The 16745-nt window shown below is 57.8% G+C and overlaps 1 long non-coding RNA gene across 1 annotated transcript in view; it reads left to right on the plus strand.

Annotated features, from left to right (window-relative positions):
- LOC144369476 (uncharacterized) overlaps positions 1-15913 on the plus strand; it is a 30113-nt gene extending 14200 nt beyond the window's left edge. The window contains exon 2 of the long non-coding RNA XR_013429295.1: positions 15766-15913. This is a non-coding gene — a long non-coding RNA (uncharacterized LOC144369476). The remainder of the gene's footprint in view (positions 1-15765) is intronic.
- The last annotated feature ends 832 nt before the right edge of the window (positions 15914-16745 follow it).

Here is a 16745-nt window from a genome sequence, read left to right on the forward strand (position 1 = left end):
AGGCATAGAACGGCCCTGAGCTCCCCTTATTAACAAACGCATACACGTACAGACATGCGAAGATGAACGTTCAGGCTCACGGCCCAGCACCTGAAGTGCTGCTACTGCTGGGTTTAATGTTAACTGTGTGCTCAGTTGTGAGTGGAGATACTTAGGAGATGAGGGATGCATTGATGAACTTCCACAGGCTCCAGCTGCAGGTCCAGCCCACTTGGGGCCTGTTATGGTAACGTGTGTGCGCACGAGTCTCTGTGTCTGTGCCCACATGAATGTGCATTCGCACCACAGTTGGACAGGCAGAGCCAGGATCACAGTAGTTTGTCCGTCACCAGTGCAGTCCTCCTGAGAACTATCTATCTTGTGTCTATGCCATGGCTGACACTTTGCTAGCACCTTGCAAGACAGGTGACTCCCATTTCCGGAGAAGACGCTTGCCTTCGGAGGGATGGATGCCTGAGTGTCTCTGGGTCTCTCTTGCTCTTTGAGTGGGTTTTTACCCATGCATGGTTTTACCTGGTCGTTTGGAAGATGCCGAGTTACTGAGTCACACAGATCTCCCGAGTGTTGTCACCTTTTACTGTACCACACCCAGGAACCGCATTCACTACGTCACCATCAGTCTCATCAAATAAGTCTTGGGAAGCGCTCCGTCAAGCACGTGGTGTGTTAGACTTTTTACCCCTGTGACAAATACCTGAGAAAAACAATTTTAAGGACGAAATATCTATTTTGGCACGGTTGACTGGCTCCATTGCTTTGGGCTGAGACAAGGCAGAGCATCATGAAGAAGAAGGGCGTGGTGGAGGGAGGCTGCTCAGCTCATGGCCACCCAGAAGGGGTGGGGGAGAGAGGGTGGGAGACAGGGAGCATGAGCAAGCCCAAGGAAGGAGCCATGACAAGACCTACCCGCGAGGACGTGCCACTGGAGACCAGTGACCACCGTGCAGCGGGGTGCCTGGCCACCCCTGCCTTGATTCACGTGGTTTCCCACCGTCCCTTCGGGCTGTGGCGCGGGTGTGGACAAGGGTGAAGGCACGCCTCGCCTCCCCGCTCTCTTCCTCCTCTCTCTGAGGCCGGAGCCTCTTTCCACTTTCAGCTCACTCTTCTCCTTCCTTCTCTCTTTCTTCCTGTCTCTTGGGCTCGCTCATATGGTCTCTCCTCTTCTCTCCGTGTTCTCTTCTCCTGACCCGGACCTGCCTTCCCTCTCCTCCACTCCCCCTGCCCTCCCTCTCCAGGTGCCCGGATCCCTGGTGCGCTCTGTGCGGGTGTGCGTGGGCAGCGTCCACCGTGGCAGAGGGGGCACTGTTGGAAAGGACCTCTCCTTGCCAGCCAGGAGCAGTAAGAAGCCCTCCCTCCACAGAAACCTTTCCATCCGGAATCCCTCGCCCCCAGCGCAGCCGGCTCTGGACGTGGGCACGGCGGATGCAGTGGGTGCCAGGCCCCTCCGTGCTGGGCCGGGCAGCTGTGCTGTCTGTGTTCAATGGTGGCAGAGGAAGAAAACACGGTCTCCTTCCTTCTCACTGCCAGGCAGCTGGGAACTGGTGCTCATGTTGAACAGATCAGTTGAAAGAGTCCTTGTTTCTCTTGTTGTTTCAGAACGCTTACCCAGAAGGACTTAGATACAGGTGGTCATCAGGCGGACGGCAGAACCACCCCTGGAGAGGCCCGTGCCCTCCTCGGTGCCCTTGGGGGCGTCCTCCCCTTCCTCTAACCTAAGTTTGGTCCTTTCTTCCCAATCTTCATCTCTGTCAGGCCACTTTTTGAGGGAATACGAATATTTATCAAAATCTCCACACATGCCCCGTGTTCCGGGGACTTAATAGACTTTCCCTGAGAACCGCTAGCCCCCGCCACAGGTAGACTTTATCACTCCCATCTCACAGGTGACCAGACTGAGGCTTGAGGAGTGTGTGGTGACTGGTCTCATAGCCGGGTGGTCAGTCTGCAGCCTGGCTGCAGGGTCCAGGCCCAGCTGTTGGAGGCTGGAGCCATGAGCAGCAGACAGGGAGGCCCAAACAGGCTCCCGTGTTTGCACATGGACACACAAGTGTGTGCAGGTGTGTGTGTGTGTACACGAGTGGTGCTGAGGGAGAGGTGTGGGGGCCAAGCGTGGAGGACTCATGCTAAGAGCCTGGCCGCTGTCCTGAAGGGCAGAGACTGGGGGCAGTTTTACTGCAGAACTCGTGTGCTCAGGTGTGTTGGGGAGGCTTACTTGGAGAGTGGTTTGTAGACTGGATTTGAGGGTAGGGGCATCAGGGGACCCCGAGAAAGGATCCCACTAGGAGGCCACTGCAAAAGGTGAGGAGAAAGCTGAAGATGGCCGGAGGTGGCACCTGGTCCCGAGGACCAGGAAGGGCCCGACAGCCTCTGGCCCCGCACTTGATCCCTGGTCTTCGAGGCCAGGACCTTGGGCCCCTGTGTGGTCTGAGGAAGCTACTTTAGAGCCCACGAGTGCTTTCCGGCTCCTGGAGCCTCCAACCCGCCTGCCTCCAGCTGCCGGCCCCAGCCCCCTGACTGACAGACGGCTTCCCTGAGTGCCTCCCTCTGGCAACGCTGAGTATCAATTATCTCCCTTCAGTTCATGATTATTCATGGGAGCTCGAGTCACCACATCGGGAGCGAGAAGTCAGGGGCTGGAGCCAGCAGAGGGGCTGCCTAGCGGCCCCGGGGTTCTGCAGGGGGCTGGGCCTGCTCAGAACTGGAACCCAGGCCTGGGCTGTGGTCTCAGGCGAGCCTCGGGCTGGAGGATGCCCAGGCGAGAGTCCCTCCGTTGGAGCCGGAGGTGATCTGCCCACCACCCTCCTGAGATGTGCCCCTGTGTCTCCGTTTTGACAGTTGAAGCTACATCCACGGGGATGCAGGTCACACCAGGCAAGACACGGGCAGAGGTGAGAGAGCCCGGGCCACGGCAGGCCCCGCGGGGGCAGAAGCAAGCTAAGCTGCACCTTGAAGTCTCATCACGAAGCCGCCCCTGGCTGTGTGTTGGGGGGACATGGGTGTGACTGTGGGGGACACATTTTGCACATGGTGGTGATCCCTTAGCCCGACAGGATGTAAGCAGAATCGTGTGCTCTGAGGATTATGGGTGGCCCACATCCGGGGTGCGCGGGTGCTCGGGAAGTAGGTGCTCACTGATGAGACGTGTGCCCGCCGGCTTCTGCTGGCTCCCGTGTCTCCACTCTGGCATGTGCCCTGGAGTCACAGGACAACCTCAGATCAAGGGGTGGAGGTGGATGGAGTCAGTGTGAAGCCCGGAGCTTCCAAACCGGAAGGCACAGAGCACAGCCGTCATCCCAACTCCCGCCGAGTAATGGAGCAGCTCTGCCATTATCATATGAGGTCATCTTTGTGGGAGTGACATAAAATGATATCTAATTAGACACCGTCCCATCTTTTAGAGACTTGTCAGAGTTCAGATGGAAGACCTTTCAGCTTCTCAGTGGGAGCCTTTACATTCTCATTCCCATTCAGATCCCTGCCTCTGTCCTTTGCTCTGGTCACTGGCCTCTGGTGGGCACTGCAGCCACCATCTGCAGGTCAGTGGGAGAGGCAGGGATGGGTGTGGCTTCAGAGAGGAGCCAGGAGGGATTTGGCAGGCCGTAGGGCTTCCTCGCTGATCACTGGCCCCATTTTTCTGAAGAAAGTATCAGAGAAGATGGAAAACCCACAGTCGTGACCAGGCCCTGGGCTTCCACCCAGATGACCTCCAAACGACAGGGTGAAGGCCCCGTCTCTCTGACCCTGGGTTTTCATCTATAAAGTGAGGGGGGTGCTGGTTTGTGAAGGAGGCCAGAACAGGGCGACAACCCGTGAAGGGGCTAGCAGCTGTGCTGTTTCTTCTGCTGCGCTGAAGGGTTTTGCGCATTTCCCTGGGTCTGTAGGAATAAAGGTCCCTCAAGCCATCAATGGCAGGTGTCCCCATGCTGGCCAGTGGCCCTGGAGGCCTGGAGTCCCAGCTGGGTGCCTGTAGGATGAGGAAAGCTTCTCGGGGACTCTCAGGGGGCTGCCATCTGGCCCATCTTGTCACCTCCTACCCGATTGCACCTGCGTTTTCCCACCAAGAGCCTGCGGCCAGCTGGTTTCTGTTGTCCCTGCTCTTTTGGTCCTGCCCTCCTCACGTGTGACAGAGCCCCACCCCCGTCCCCAGGCTGCTCAGGGGCTTTGCTGGGGCCCCTGAGGGCCCCGGGGGGAAATGAGCTCTGCCTCAGCCCAGTGCTCCTGGGGCCACTGGTGGCCCTGCAGAGGCCCAGGTCTCCTCTGCTCGTCCTCCTCAGGGTCAGGGCCAGTCCCCACACCTTCCTCCTTGAGACTGGATTCAGAGCCTCAAGCCCTCTGCTGACGAATCTGCATTTGGGTCATTTCACCTTTCAGGGCTTTCCCCGGATGACGGGGAAACACTGGCCCACATCTGCGTGAACTCAAGGCTGATCAAGAGAGGGCCTTCCAAGGGTACGGTCCTCCCTCAGAATGCAAAACCTGGTGCCTTTACCAGAAGCAGGCCGGAACCGCCTTTGTGTTAGGAGTAGTGCTCTCAGTTTGAAGCTTCTCTTCCAGACATTTAAAAAATTAAAAGCGATGACAATGGTGACGAGATATGTGTAGCGTACCATGACAGTGAGCACCCCACCCGCGGCCAGCGCGGGCGGAGGCATGCTCCTCTCTGTAGCGCTCAGTCCTTCCATGCTGGTCACCGCCGGCTGGGAGTCCTGGGGGGAGGTGCAAGGCGCTCGGCTCTCCTGCTCCAGGGTGATGTAGCTGAGCTTCTGGGTGTCCCACAAGGAGCACGCCTCTGTGTCCTCTTGGGGACCCTGGGAGCCCTTTCCCTCTGTACTTCTGGATTCTACTCAGGGTCTGAGGTTGGCCCCAGCGTTCTCCACTCACCAGCTGTGGGACTTTGTACCAGTGTCATCAGTTTCCTTGTCTGTAAAATACAGATGTGAGAACCCCCTGGGGGCGGGGAGAGAAGAGCAGCAGGCAGCTGTGCCCTGAGAGCTACTGGTGCCCACTGCCCGGAAATAGGCCTCTGGCTGTGACTGCCCTGGGAGGGCAGAAGCAGCTGCCTTGGCCAAGCAGGAAGTGGAGAGCAGGCTGGATCCTGCTTGAGCAGGTTAGAAAAATGAAAGTCAGTGCAGCCAGGGAAACAGCGCCAGCTAGCCCGGCCCAAAGCTGATGGCTGACCTCCTGCGTTGTACCATCGATCCGGACCATCCACTTCCTCTTTGTGCCTTCTCTGCACAGGAAAGTCCCTGCAGGTGTGAGCTGAGCCTCACAAAGCAGCCTGGGAGATAGCAGCCGAGGAAAAATAATTCCACCTGTAAACACCTGTGTTAACAAGTGCTGTATTTGTGCAGCTATTTTCTTTTTCAAACTCTGTTTACACACACCTATTCTCTTACCGCGCTCAGGTGTGTCTGGCATGGCATCTGGGGACCTGCTGGCTGGGGGCCCACCTGCCCAACGGAAACGCCCCCGTCCTCTGGCCAGCACCGTGGGGCTCGGGGGCCAGGCCTTCTGTGGCTCAGCTAAGCTCCTCCTGGAGTCCAGCCAGGTCCCCACAAGCATGAGGTCTGAGGCTTCTTGTGACCGGAAGTGCCTGCTTGGGGCCCCTTAGGGGACAGTGACCCCAGCTGGATGAAAAAGGACACCTGCTCTCTCCCTGGCTGGCCTCGGTCACTTTGCATTTTCACACCCAGAGGAAATTTGAGCCCCTGAGTCTCTGATCACACCTGGCTGGACCAGGTCAGGGAGCAGGAAGTGCAGTCACCCAACAGTGAACCTTAGGAGGTGTCATGGTCCCAGTGCAGGCAGCCTGTCAAGCTCTAGAGTGTGTTCTGAATCCCCCTGACTCCTTGGAAGCCTCTGCACTGGGCTTGCTCTCGTCCAGCTGCTGGTCTCAACAGGAGCTGCACGGCAGGGTCACCCGGGATGACCCCAGGCCATTTACTGAGGCTCAGCCCCAGTCTAAGGTACAGTCACTGCGGAAGGACCCCCAGCACTGGGGCAAGACCTCTCTATCTTATTTACTCATATGCTGCAAAGCCCTCATGTGGACTATTTGGACATTTCCAGAAGAGCTGGAGACAGAATCGGCCAGGCCCCTCACGGCCCCTCTTTGTTGGCCGTCTGTGTCACTGAATCCTCAGTCACCTCTGGGGAACCGGTGGCTCCAGCTCAGCTTCACCGTTCATTTGAACTCTATTGGCTTTTCCCTAAGTCCTTTCCCTGGCCCAGGATCCTTGGAGCAGTCCTCCTCACATTTGTGGTCACATCTCTGGAGCCTCTGGTCTGGTGGCTTCCCAGACATTCCTTGTTTTTGGATGGCCTTGGCCGTTTGGGGAGAGTGGTCAGGTGTTTTGTAGAATGCCCCTCCACTTGAGCTCATCCAGGATTTCTCTTCCGGTTACATTAGGACGATGGGTTGGGGGAAGAGGACCACAGAGCGGTCCAGTGCCACTTTCATGACATCCTATCAAGGTGCACCAGGTCACCATGGCTGGTCACCACGCAGAGGTGGTGTTTGTCTGGCTTTCCCACCGTTTCCCTGGCTCCAGAGTTCCGTACCGCTCTGGAAGGCAAGCCCCAAAGCCCTGCCCTCTCCGGGGAGGGACGCTCTCCACCTCTGGCAGGGGGAGAGTTTGTGTGAATTATTTGGAATCCTGCTGCAGGGGCAGATTCTCTCCTCTCCACATTGCTTGCTCGTTTGTCCATCCGTTTATATCGGTCGGACCCACGGACATTTCTTTTACACTCTGAGCTACGACCCAATGCTTGGTTGCTCACTGTATTGCTCACACTGCCCTAATGTGGCTGGCAGGCACCCTGGCAGGAGACTCTGTGTCCCCGCCAGCTCCCTTCCACACTGGAGGGAAGGTGCTGAACACCTGCTGGGGGCTGCCTGGCCTAGTGCTGCCCACCCCTCTTACCCCCTTGTCCTGGGAGGGGTGTGGGGCGCCCAGTTCCGCTCCTCGACAGCTGTGCTCTGGAACAAGTTCTCCAACCTTCACCCCCTCTGACTTCTGATCCATGAGGAGGGGACCAGACTGTGTCTCAAGGGAGCGTCATGAGCCTAAGAGGTCAGTGCCTGGCACGCGAAAGCTGCTCAGTATGGGCACCGCCTGTCCCTGGCCCGTCGGGAAGTGACCGGGTAAATTCTGACCTCTCTGAACCTCAGTTTCCTCAGTGCCTGGACCAGGTGGTCTTGGAAGACCCCCTCCCTGAAGTTCCACACAGGCTCAAGTGTAGCTGGCCATGAGAAGACGGAGCTGGAGGGGCCTGCAGGCCACGGCACGGGGGCCAGGGATTCAGCTCTGCAATTGCCAGTCAGAGAAGATGCCTTTGCCTCAGAGGACAGGAGTTGACCTGCAATGGTGGCCTGAGGGCGTGCTGAGACCACCGCTTCCCTACCATTTTAGCTCCCGGCATACCCCAGCTGGCTGGCACGGGCTGGGGTCACAGCCTGGTCAGGTGGCTGGAGTGTCAGGTGGCTTTGCTGTCACTGGCACGTCAGTGCACAGCCTGCACCAGTCCTGCGCGTGGGTTCTCCCAGGCCTGGCCCCCAGCTGTGCGTCCGTCTGCCTGGCAGTGGGATTTGTCGGTTTCTGTGGACAAGGGGGATTTAGTTTGGGGTGTGAGGTTGGATTTTCTGGAGTGAATTTCCGAGCTCGGTTACAGGTGCTGAGACCAGGGGCCGGGACGGGCATTCTGTCTGGCGTTCTATCAGCCAAGTGCAGAGCTCAGTGTGCAGCCACGGCCACTGCCTCATCCTCACGTGGACTGCTGTGGGCCAGTTTGCCGAAGCAGGAGGGAGCAGGTGGTGGAGTGGGCCATGATGGCGCAGGACTGGGGGCACGCCAGGTGCCCGGTGGTCGCGGGGGGTGAGCTGGAGGAGGCCGGCAGGGGGCAAGCCTGGGTTTCCTTCTTGGGGAGAAGCTGAAGGCCCCTCACCCACCTGGGGCACAGGTTCGGGCATCCCAAAGCTCTGGGGGAGGAAGCGGGGACCTTGGGTTCAGACTTGTAGCGGAGAAGAGGGAGAGGGGACTCGGTGTGAGTGTTCAGCTGGTTCGCCAGGGCGGACAGGAGGGCTCAGCTTGTCCCGTCCACAGAGAGCGAGGCAAGAGCAGGGACCAGGCCAGGCTTTCCCTCCCTCTGCCAGGCTTTGTGTGCCACACGTCGCACGAGACACAGAGAATTCACGGTAGTAGGTTAGAGTCAAGCAAACCGCTTTCTTTAGGACATGTGGAATGTTCAGTGGAATGGAATGTTCTGGACATGTCGTGGACCCAGAGGGGCGCACTGAGTCATAGGGTGGCTTCTCCTGTAGGCAACAGAGAGCGCGACATTAATGGTTAAAAACGTAGGGGTTTATTTGTCTTCCGAAACACCGGGTCTGGAGATGGGCAGTTGGGGTTTGGCCCCACCGTTTACCAACGTCTTCAGAGAGACACGTAGTTTCCTTCTGCTCCACTTTCAGGAAACATGTTGGCTTTATATGTAATTTAACCACCTCAGGGTCCTAAGATGGCTGCTGAAGCGTCACACTCAAGTACTAAGAATGAGGAGGGGACCTGGCTCATGACAAACGAAATTATCTGTTTTTTTTTTTTTTTAATAATCTGAAAAGCAAAAGCTTCCCAGATATCTCCCTGCCACGGGTCAACTCACCTCCATGGCTCATTGGCCAGGACAGGACCCAGGCCCATCTCCAGCTACGAGGAGGGTGGCTGGGAAAGCCAGAATGTGGCTTTTGAGCCATAACCGTGAGGACAGAGCACCTGAAAACGGCCCAGGCAGCCAGCCATTTGCTTGTGCGTGTAGCGAGGTGCTGCGAAGGGCCCCGGGAGCTCTGGACAGCAGCTGCCCCTGGACGTGGGCCATGGGGTCTGACAGGCAGAGGCTGGCTTTTCTGTCACACAGCCTTTGTGCTCTGACTTTTTTGTCACCATGAGTCGAAGTGACTCTGTCACTGAAAGAAACCTGAATAATAAAAATAACCCGGAGCCCAGGGCACAGTGAACCCGGCCTGGGAGGCGCAGCCTGAGGAAACTGGGTGGGCAGACAGGAGTCCCCGTGGCTCCCTGGGGAGAGCCGGTCCCCGTCCTTGGAGCGTTTCTTGCTGCCTCATCTTCCAGAAGGTGGTGTTGAAACCAAGTCCTAGGAAATCCCCTCCTGGCCCTGCCTGGGGCTGACGTGGGTTCCTAATTCTACCGCGGCCAGACACGAGTCTCTGACGACACTCCGCGAAGCAGAAATGGGAAGATGGTCTGAAGTCAGCCCTGGAGTCAGATGACTGGGACGAAGCCTGAAGAGGGTCGGGGTGGTGGCTTTGCTCTTCCCGAGGGTGACGTCACCTTCTGTGGACTGGGTGGCGTGTGTCCCCAGCACATGTGGAGCAGTCCCAAGAGGAGTGGAGGGCACTTGTCCTGGTCAGTCCACCCCAAGTCTTCCCCACCTCAGTGAGAGGCCGGTGCTGACCTGCAGGAGGGGACATCCTGGCTGGGCTCAAGGACTTCTTTGTTGGACGGGAATGGAAGACTCGTGGCCTGGGCTGGCTTTAAAATTGAGCTGCGGGATTTTCCGGGGGAGATGGCGTCCCACATTTTCCTCAGTCTAAGGTGGGGTGTCCGTTGCTTGAGCCCCTAACACTTCCCTAACAGAGGACCAAACGGAACCAGGTGCGTTCGTCTGACCCATGCAAGAGGAAGTCCAGCACGGCTTAGTTCCGATGTTCTTTAGAGAAATGGTGAAGGTCTGGGCTCCCGTCTTTCCCCTCGTTCATCACGGAGTCCAGGAGGACTTCACACAGACTCATAGATTTTTCAGGTGGCCATTCCTTAAGTTGACCAGGCACACAGATGACCTGGACCTGGGACCTGAGAGTGGATGCGTCGGTCAGAGCTCACTGTGGGAGACGGAAACCCTCTAGGCCTGTCACCAGGAGGGGCTTTAGCACAGGGATTCACTCTGTACCAGCCCAGCAGGAGGGCGGAAAGAGCAGGCTCCACTGTGGGCCTCGGGGATAAGGCTGGTCATTAGGAGGGCGCTACCACTGAGGTGACCCTAAGACTCTGTTGGAAGCGACAAGTTGCCCCTGAGTCTGCTTCTGATGGAGAATGTGCCCAGAACCGCCATCGCGGGGTTAGGGAGCCGGATCGGCACACCCAGGCCCACCCGCCACTGACTTGGCAGCCGCAGGGTCAGGCACCGGGAGAGGAGGGCGTCCCCCTCACCTGTGCCTCCTAAAGGTCTCTGTTTGGTGAACTCTAGCTGCAGGGCAGCTGGGAGATGGCTCCAGCTCTTCACCCCACAGGGAGAAGGCCACTGTCCCTTCCAGGGTCTGCACATGGGGCAATGCCGAGAGGGGCAGGAAGCCGGCAGGGGTCTGCGCAGCATTGATTCTTCAGGGAAGGCTTGACCACGACGCGCCTGGGGGGGTCGGTCATGGAAAGCATCCGTTTTTCCCAGCCTCGGTGTTTGATGTTAGACGCTTCTGGCCTCAGCTCACTGTCCCCAGGGGTGGTGTCCTGTGGTGTGAATCCTTGACAAGTCCCAGGTGCCCGGTGGTGGAATGAGGTGCCCTCCGGCTTTGGGGTGACTGCCCACCGTCCGTGGGCTCTCCCTCTGGCTCTGGAGCTGTGGGAGCCACCACTCTGTGTTCCTGGGTTTGCTGAACTCAACACACTCCCGGGAGCCTCCCAGGCCCTATGAAGACCAAAGTGAGAAGGAGGGGGAACGGGCAGTGGAAGGCTGGTGAAGCAGGAGCTCTGGGGCTGTTGCCCGAACGGCGCGTCTGGGGGCATGTTGGCCCCGGGACTTTCCAGGCCCGGCCCAGCTGCTGTGGCCAGGGGTGGCCTCCTTCTGGGGGAGGGACCTAGGGTTCCCCCGGCTCTGCCGCTCTAGGGTGCTGCTGAGAGCCCCCACATGTCACAGCTGATGGTAGGGCTGTGACCGGTGCCTTGTGGCTTGGCTTCTCAGCCCCAGCAAAGGTGCGTCCACCAGGAGCCTCCCAGGCCCTCGCTGGGCCCCCGGGTTGGAGAGGAGGCCAGGGAGGGCCTGGAGGGTGTAGGACAGATCCTGTTCTGCCTGGCTGCCCCTGGCTTCGGAGGAATGCGGGTGAATGTTTAGCAAGGGACACCCCCTCCCCCAAGCCCCAAGGCCCGGGTGAGCAGCGCCTCCATTTCCATGGTCAGATGCTGGCCCGGGACTTCACCAGGGCATGGGGGGAGGGACGCTCACAACTAGGCTCAGCACTGCACTGAGTTAGGTGGCACCCCATCAGTCCAAGCACCTGGAGAGCGAGGGCGGGGCCACCCTGAGGAAGGAGAGGGCTGGAGCGGTGGGCACTCAGTGCTCCAGAGGAATGGCCTGAGGACCAGCCTGGCAGGGACCACTCGGCTGACCATCCAGACTGCCCGAGGTCCCACAGCTGGTGGCTGCCACGCCCTGCACCACCTCTCATCTTCCTGGAGCCTCCTCGGTGTCCTCATCTACAAAGTGCTGTCGAGGGTGACGAGGTGATTCCAAGGATCGAAGGATCACAGGCTCTTCACCGTAGGTGCCAGGAACGGACCCTGGCGTGCGGAGAGATCCATAGGACCCAGCTATTGTGGCATCTGCCTCCCAGCTGGCCTCTGGGCAGGGGGCTGCTTCACGTCCTGTGCAAGGAGACTTCGGGGATCCACCCTCACGGTGACACCCAGCGTCCTTTTACGCCAGGCTGGGCATGGGCCCCTTCCCAGTCTCCATTTCCCAGCCTCTGCTCCACTGTGACCCTGGGGACCGTGGCCACGACCATTCCGGGCGCTTCCACCATGTGGTGGAGGATGCGGAGAGTGGCAGGACTCAGGTGGGACTCTGTGACATCCAGCAGATTCCATTTCCTCTCCGAGCCTGGTGTCCAGCTGGAGGAGCAGCGTGGACAGTGGTTACTGGTGTTTATCCAGCGAACATCTCTCCAGCTCCTCGTCGTGCCAGATGCTATTTTAGGTGCAAGAATCAACAGACACCAACCACCACGATTAACCATTAATTAGACATGGCTCTGGGCTGAGAGGACTTGAAGTCTACTGGGGAAAAGACAATTAAATTGATGATAACCAAGTGTGACCAGGCAGGGTGACACGGGAGCAGCAGTTGGTCAGATGTGGTCATGGGAAAAGGTCCCAGAGGCTCCGAGGGCCAGGTGCAGGGCTCTGCCTGTGGGTGGCAGGTGTCGCAGGTGTTCAGCTGGTCCCAGGGAGAGGCGGGCAGCAGCCTGCAGATCCTAGCCTTTGGGTGCTGGGTGTGAGCGGCGGTGGCAGGGAAGCTGTAAGTATCAGTGGAGATCAGTGAGTGCCCTGGGCACTGGGTGTCTCAATGTGCGCCTCGAGTCACGTCTGAGACCCAAGGCGATGCCTGGCTCAGTCCTCCCGACAGCCTGGCAGTCGGTCTGAGTGACCCCATGCACAGATAATCACACAGGCTGCAGGCTGTGCAGTTGCCAGAGGCCACAGAAGCGGGGCACTGAAGCGTGGACGTCAGGTGGCCCTGCTCTGAGCCTCAGGTTTGCTGTGAAGCTCTGCTGCCTCCTCTTGTCTGACCTCCATTCCCGCCTTGTCGCCTTGTCTGAGGAACTCCATGAAAGAACCACCAGCTACAGTCCTGAATGGGCCCTTTCTTCCCATGGGGACACCTGGGTGGAGGTTGGGGGCCCAGAGGAAGCAGTGTGACAGCAGGTGAAGAGTGGTTTCTGTTTGCTTCTCAAGTGTTTCCTCTGATAACATTCACAGAGAGCTGTGTGCTGGGCTGCCTGGCTGCCCACCTGGGAACTGGAGGTGCTCTGGAGGAGGGAGGGAGCTGGAGGGGGAGGAAGTGGAGAAAGGGGAGGAGGAGGAAGAGGGAAATGGAGGGCAAGAGCAGCAAGAGAGGAGGAGGAGCAGGAGGAGCAGGAGGAGCAGGAGGAGCAGAAGGCAGCAGCCTTGCTGTGTCTGCGTAGCCCCTGAGCACACCGTTCCTGAAGCTGTTTAGGAAACCTAGCTTTCTACACCCAGTTTCCTTTGGGTAGAGGTGTTCCTGAGACATCCGTGACGCAGGGTTGAGATATCATCGAAACAAGAGTATATTTAGAAGACAGGAAACGCGCCCTCCGGCCGGCCCTTAATTTTACAGGGGCGTTTTAGCTGTAGTGAGCCGGCTGGGGCTGCAGGGCGGAGAGAGGAAATCTCTCTGGCCCTTGCACTTGTGCTGATGATACATCCGCTCCTTCCTTTCTCTTCTCTGTCTCTGTCCTGTTTGCCTCTTTCTGTTTCTGACTTGTGCGGGCTTTGCTGGGGTTGTCCCAGCAAAGGGACAGAAATGACACTTTGTTAGGAACTGAGTCATTTAGCTGGATTGTTTTTAGCTCCATTCCTGCTTAGTAAACCTGTTTCAAGAATGGGAAAATGCATGGGGCTATTTTCAAGTGTTCTTGGCGTCAACGTCCCTAATTCCTAGAACAGACACTAGTCACTTTCCTGGTCTCAAACGCAGATAAACACTTTGCGCTGCATGACCTTTAGCAAATTAGACTTGCTGAGTGTCAGTTTGCTCATCTGTAAAATGGGGCCAGCACTACCTACTTCTTGGGGCCAAGGGTAAAATGAGAGACTGTGCACTTGCCTTCTGCATGTGCTGTGCCTATTGCCCACGAGTGTTTAATTTGTGATAGTTCTTATTTTTCTAATAAAACTTACCAATCCAAGACCAGCACCAAGGAGCTGGGTGAATTTCCCCTGTTTGCTGAACACAGGTGTGTCTATCAGTTTAAAATCCTCCTTTGGTTGGCCATCAGAGGAATCAAATGGAAACTCACACTCAAGTCACCAACCAGGGGAAAACTCGGTGACTTCTACTCAGTAAGGGCACATCTGCCGAGACCCCATGTGCTGGCCCTGTGCAGGCAGCTGGGGAGGGAGGAAGAGTGGCGCTGCCCTGGCTTGAGAAGCTCCCTGCAGGACAGGAGGTGGATGCACAAGTGAGTCCAAGGGGCAGCGCTGACTGTGAGCTGGGGACGGGGTACCCAACTCAGGAGAGCTTGGGAATGGCTTCTCTCCAGATCTTTCTGTTATTGGAAGTTGGAGGACACCCCCAATACAGTGGTATTTGAAAGACCAGGACAGTCAATCACGACCTTTTATAGGTATGCCTAGTGCAGAAGCATTCTCTCAGGGTACGAATGGACAGGTTCCCAGGGAGGATGTAAATGGATGTGCCAACTATGAGTAGCCGCGCCTGTCAGCGTCTGTCGAGCGCTAGACATGGCGCCCCTGCTCTGCATGCTTCTCACTGGGTCTCCACGGCAGCCCTGTGGGTTGGAACTGCGCTCCTGTTTACAGGTGGACTGAGATGCCTGGCCGGGGTGTGCGGCTGAGGCGGCAGAGCTGGGGCTGGACATAGGCCTGCGAGGCAGATGGTGGCTGCCCTTTGCCTCCAGCTGGTTCTCTTGCTCAGGGAGCAGGCACTCCCCAGGGATCGTGCCAGCAGCAGCAGAGCAGCCCCCATTCTTTGGTCTCTCTCATGCGACACCCAAGCCATTTGGAGTCTCACTCTCCCTGTGCCCTCCGACCCCTCTCGATCCTAACCCTCACCCCATCTCTGCTGCCCCGAGCTGCTCTAGGCCTTGCCCCTGCTCTCCTGGCCCCTCCAGCTGTTTCCCCTCTTCCCATCCAGCCCTGTGTTGTCACGGATGTCTCTGACCTCTGGCGGTACATACCTCCCTCGTTGATCACCTTGCAGAGATGCCCTGCCCCATCCTCTCCGGACAAAGATCATGTCTCTTGTTTTGACGACACAGAGGGCCCTGCCTGCCTCCCCAGCCTCTTCTGGAGGACCCTGGCCTCCTGTGCTGCAGAGCTGTGCGTGGCGCCCTGCTCCGACCTGGCTGGTTCTCCTCCTCACGCCAGCCCACGCCTCCTGCCTCCTCCCTTCCTTTTCCCTGGCTGACTCCTGCTCTAGGACCCAACCTGGCCCCTTCCAAAGCGCTCCCAGATGCACTCCTCCCGCGTCAGGTGAAGCTCTGTCCACCTCAGTGCACTTGGCAGTGGGCAGTGCGTCTCGCCAACCTGAGATGCCCCACAAGCGAGTCCCTTTCATCCTTCTCTCCTGTCCCATGCCTCACACTTGAGCCACGCTGCTGGATTCAGATCAAATCCCAATTCTGTCCCTGGCCAGCCAGGTGGGACACTTATTCCTCTCTGTCTCAGTTTTGAATTTAGGAGGTGGGATAACGACTGGCTGCCGACATGGCTGAGAGCCGCTGGGACGTGTGCGAGTGTCCTTTGGTGTGTCTGGTGGTATCGAGTGGCACTTTTTACATGGTGGCTGTGTTGTGCAGAGCATGCTCGCAGGGAGGACAGAGGACTCAGCACTTTGTAAAAACCCAGCTCAAACCTAGCAGCTTGGCTCCGTGTCTGTCTTTGCCTCTTGCTTTGTAACCCCTGCAATGGCACAAGCCAGGTCCCCAGGGCTAGGGACTGAATGTTCCTGCACCCCTCACCACCACCAGCTCCTGAGTTGAAACCCTAATGTGCAGTGTGTCTTTACTCAGAGACGGGGGCTCTAAGAAGTTAAATTAAGGTTAAAGGAGGTCGTGAGGGTGGGGCCCTGTCAGATAGATTTTCTGTCTTTATTTATGTGTTTCTTTCTGGGATACTGAAAGATCACTTTTATTACTGAAACTTTCAAATGGATTTGTGTCTTTATCAAGAGGAAATGTCAGGTGCATGCTCTCTCCCTCTCCCTCTCTCCATACAGGCACTGAGGAAGGGCCACGGGAGGACACAGTGAGAATGTGGCCGTCTGCAGACCAGCCAGGAGCTCCTCTGAAACCAAATCAGCCGGTACCTTGATCTTGGACGTGTATCCTCCAGAACGGTGAAAAATAAATATCTGTGGCCGAAGCCTGGAGCCTGAAGTGTCCTGCTATGCAGCCTCCGTAGCTGACACCTCCAGATGAGGGGGCTCACGTGGCTATAATTCTTCTCCAAACTCAGAGTTGGGTGCACATCACTAAAAATCACTGGTTGCCTCTAGTTCCCCAGGTCCGTCCTGTGTGAACCCTTCTTGGCCCTGACCTGCCCAGGGGGGGAGAGGGGATTTTGTTGTGGTCATTCATAAGGCTCCTGCAAGGCCACAGCAAGAGGGACAGCCTAAAGACACCCCCCCTGTGGGGAAGCTCCGTGCCCTGCTGTACCTACTGAGCTGGGCCTTCTTGTCACCTCTGCTGACCATCTCTGGTTCTGAACAGTGGTGGGAAGTGGCAGGGGTCTGTGGAATCCATAGCAGCTGCTGGAGTAGAAAACCTCGCCGTCCATGATGATGTCTCCTGCCCCAGTCTGGTCACGGGCAGCTGGGGCCGAGGCCAGGAGACAGCAGGAACCAGCCCTTCATTCCTGATGAGTCCAGAGTCTGAGGGATTCTTCTGAGTAGAGCAGAGAAGGCAAGTGCAGACGTGCAGGCTGAGGGCCATGCTGGAAGTTCACAGCCCTGCCTGTGGCTGCAGCCCTCGGGACCAGCGTGGAGAAGGGCCAGGGGCAAAGGAGCTGGGGCGCCCCTTCTCCGTCTCCTAGGTGCTGGCCGCCAGGGCTGGGGCAGTGTGACCCTTCTCTCCTGGGACACTCACAAAGCACAGCTCTGTGAGCGGTGGGAGCCCGCTGTGCCAAGGGGAGATGGGGTGTGCAGGAGTCCTTTACCTGTGCCTGCTGTCAAGGTCAAGGCCACAGCCTGGAAGAGCT

Source organism: Ictidomys tridecemlineatus, chromosome 12 (assembly GCF_052094955.1).
Source record: "Ictidomys tridecemlineatus isolate mIctTri1 chromosome 12, mIctTri1.hap1, whole genome shotgun sequence".
In the NCBI taxonomy this organism is placed as follows: domain Eukaryota; kingdom Metazoa; phylum Chordata; class Mammalia; order Rodentia; family Sciuridae; genus Ictidomys; species Ictidomys tridecemlineatus.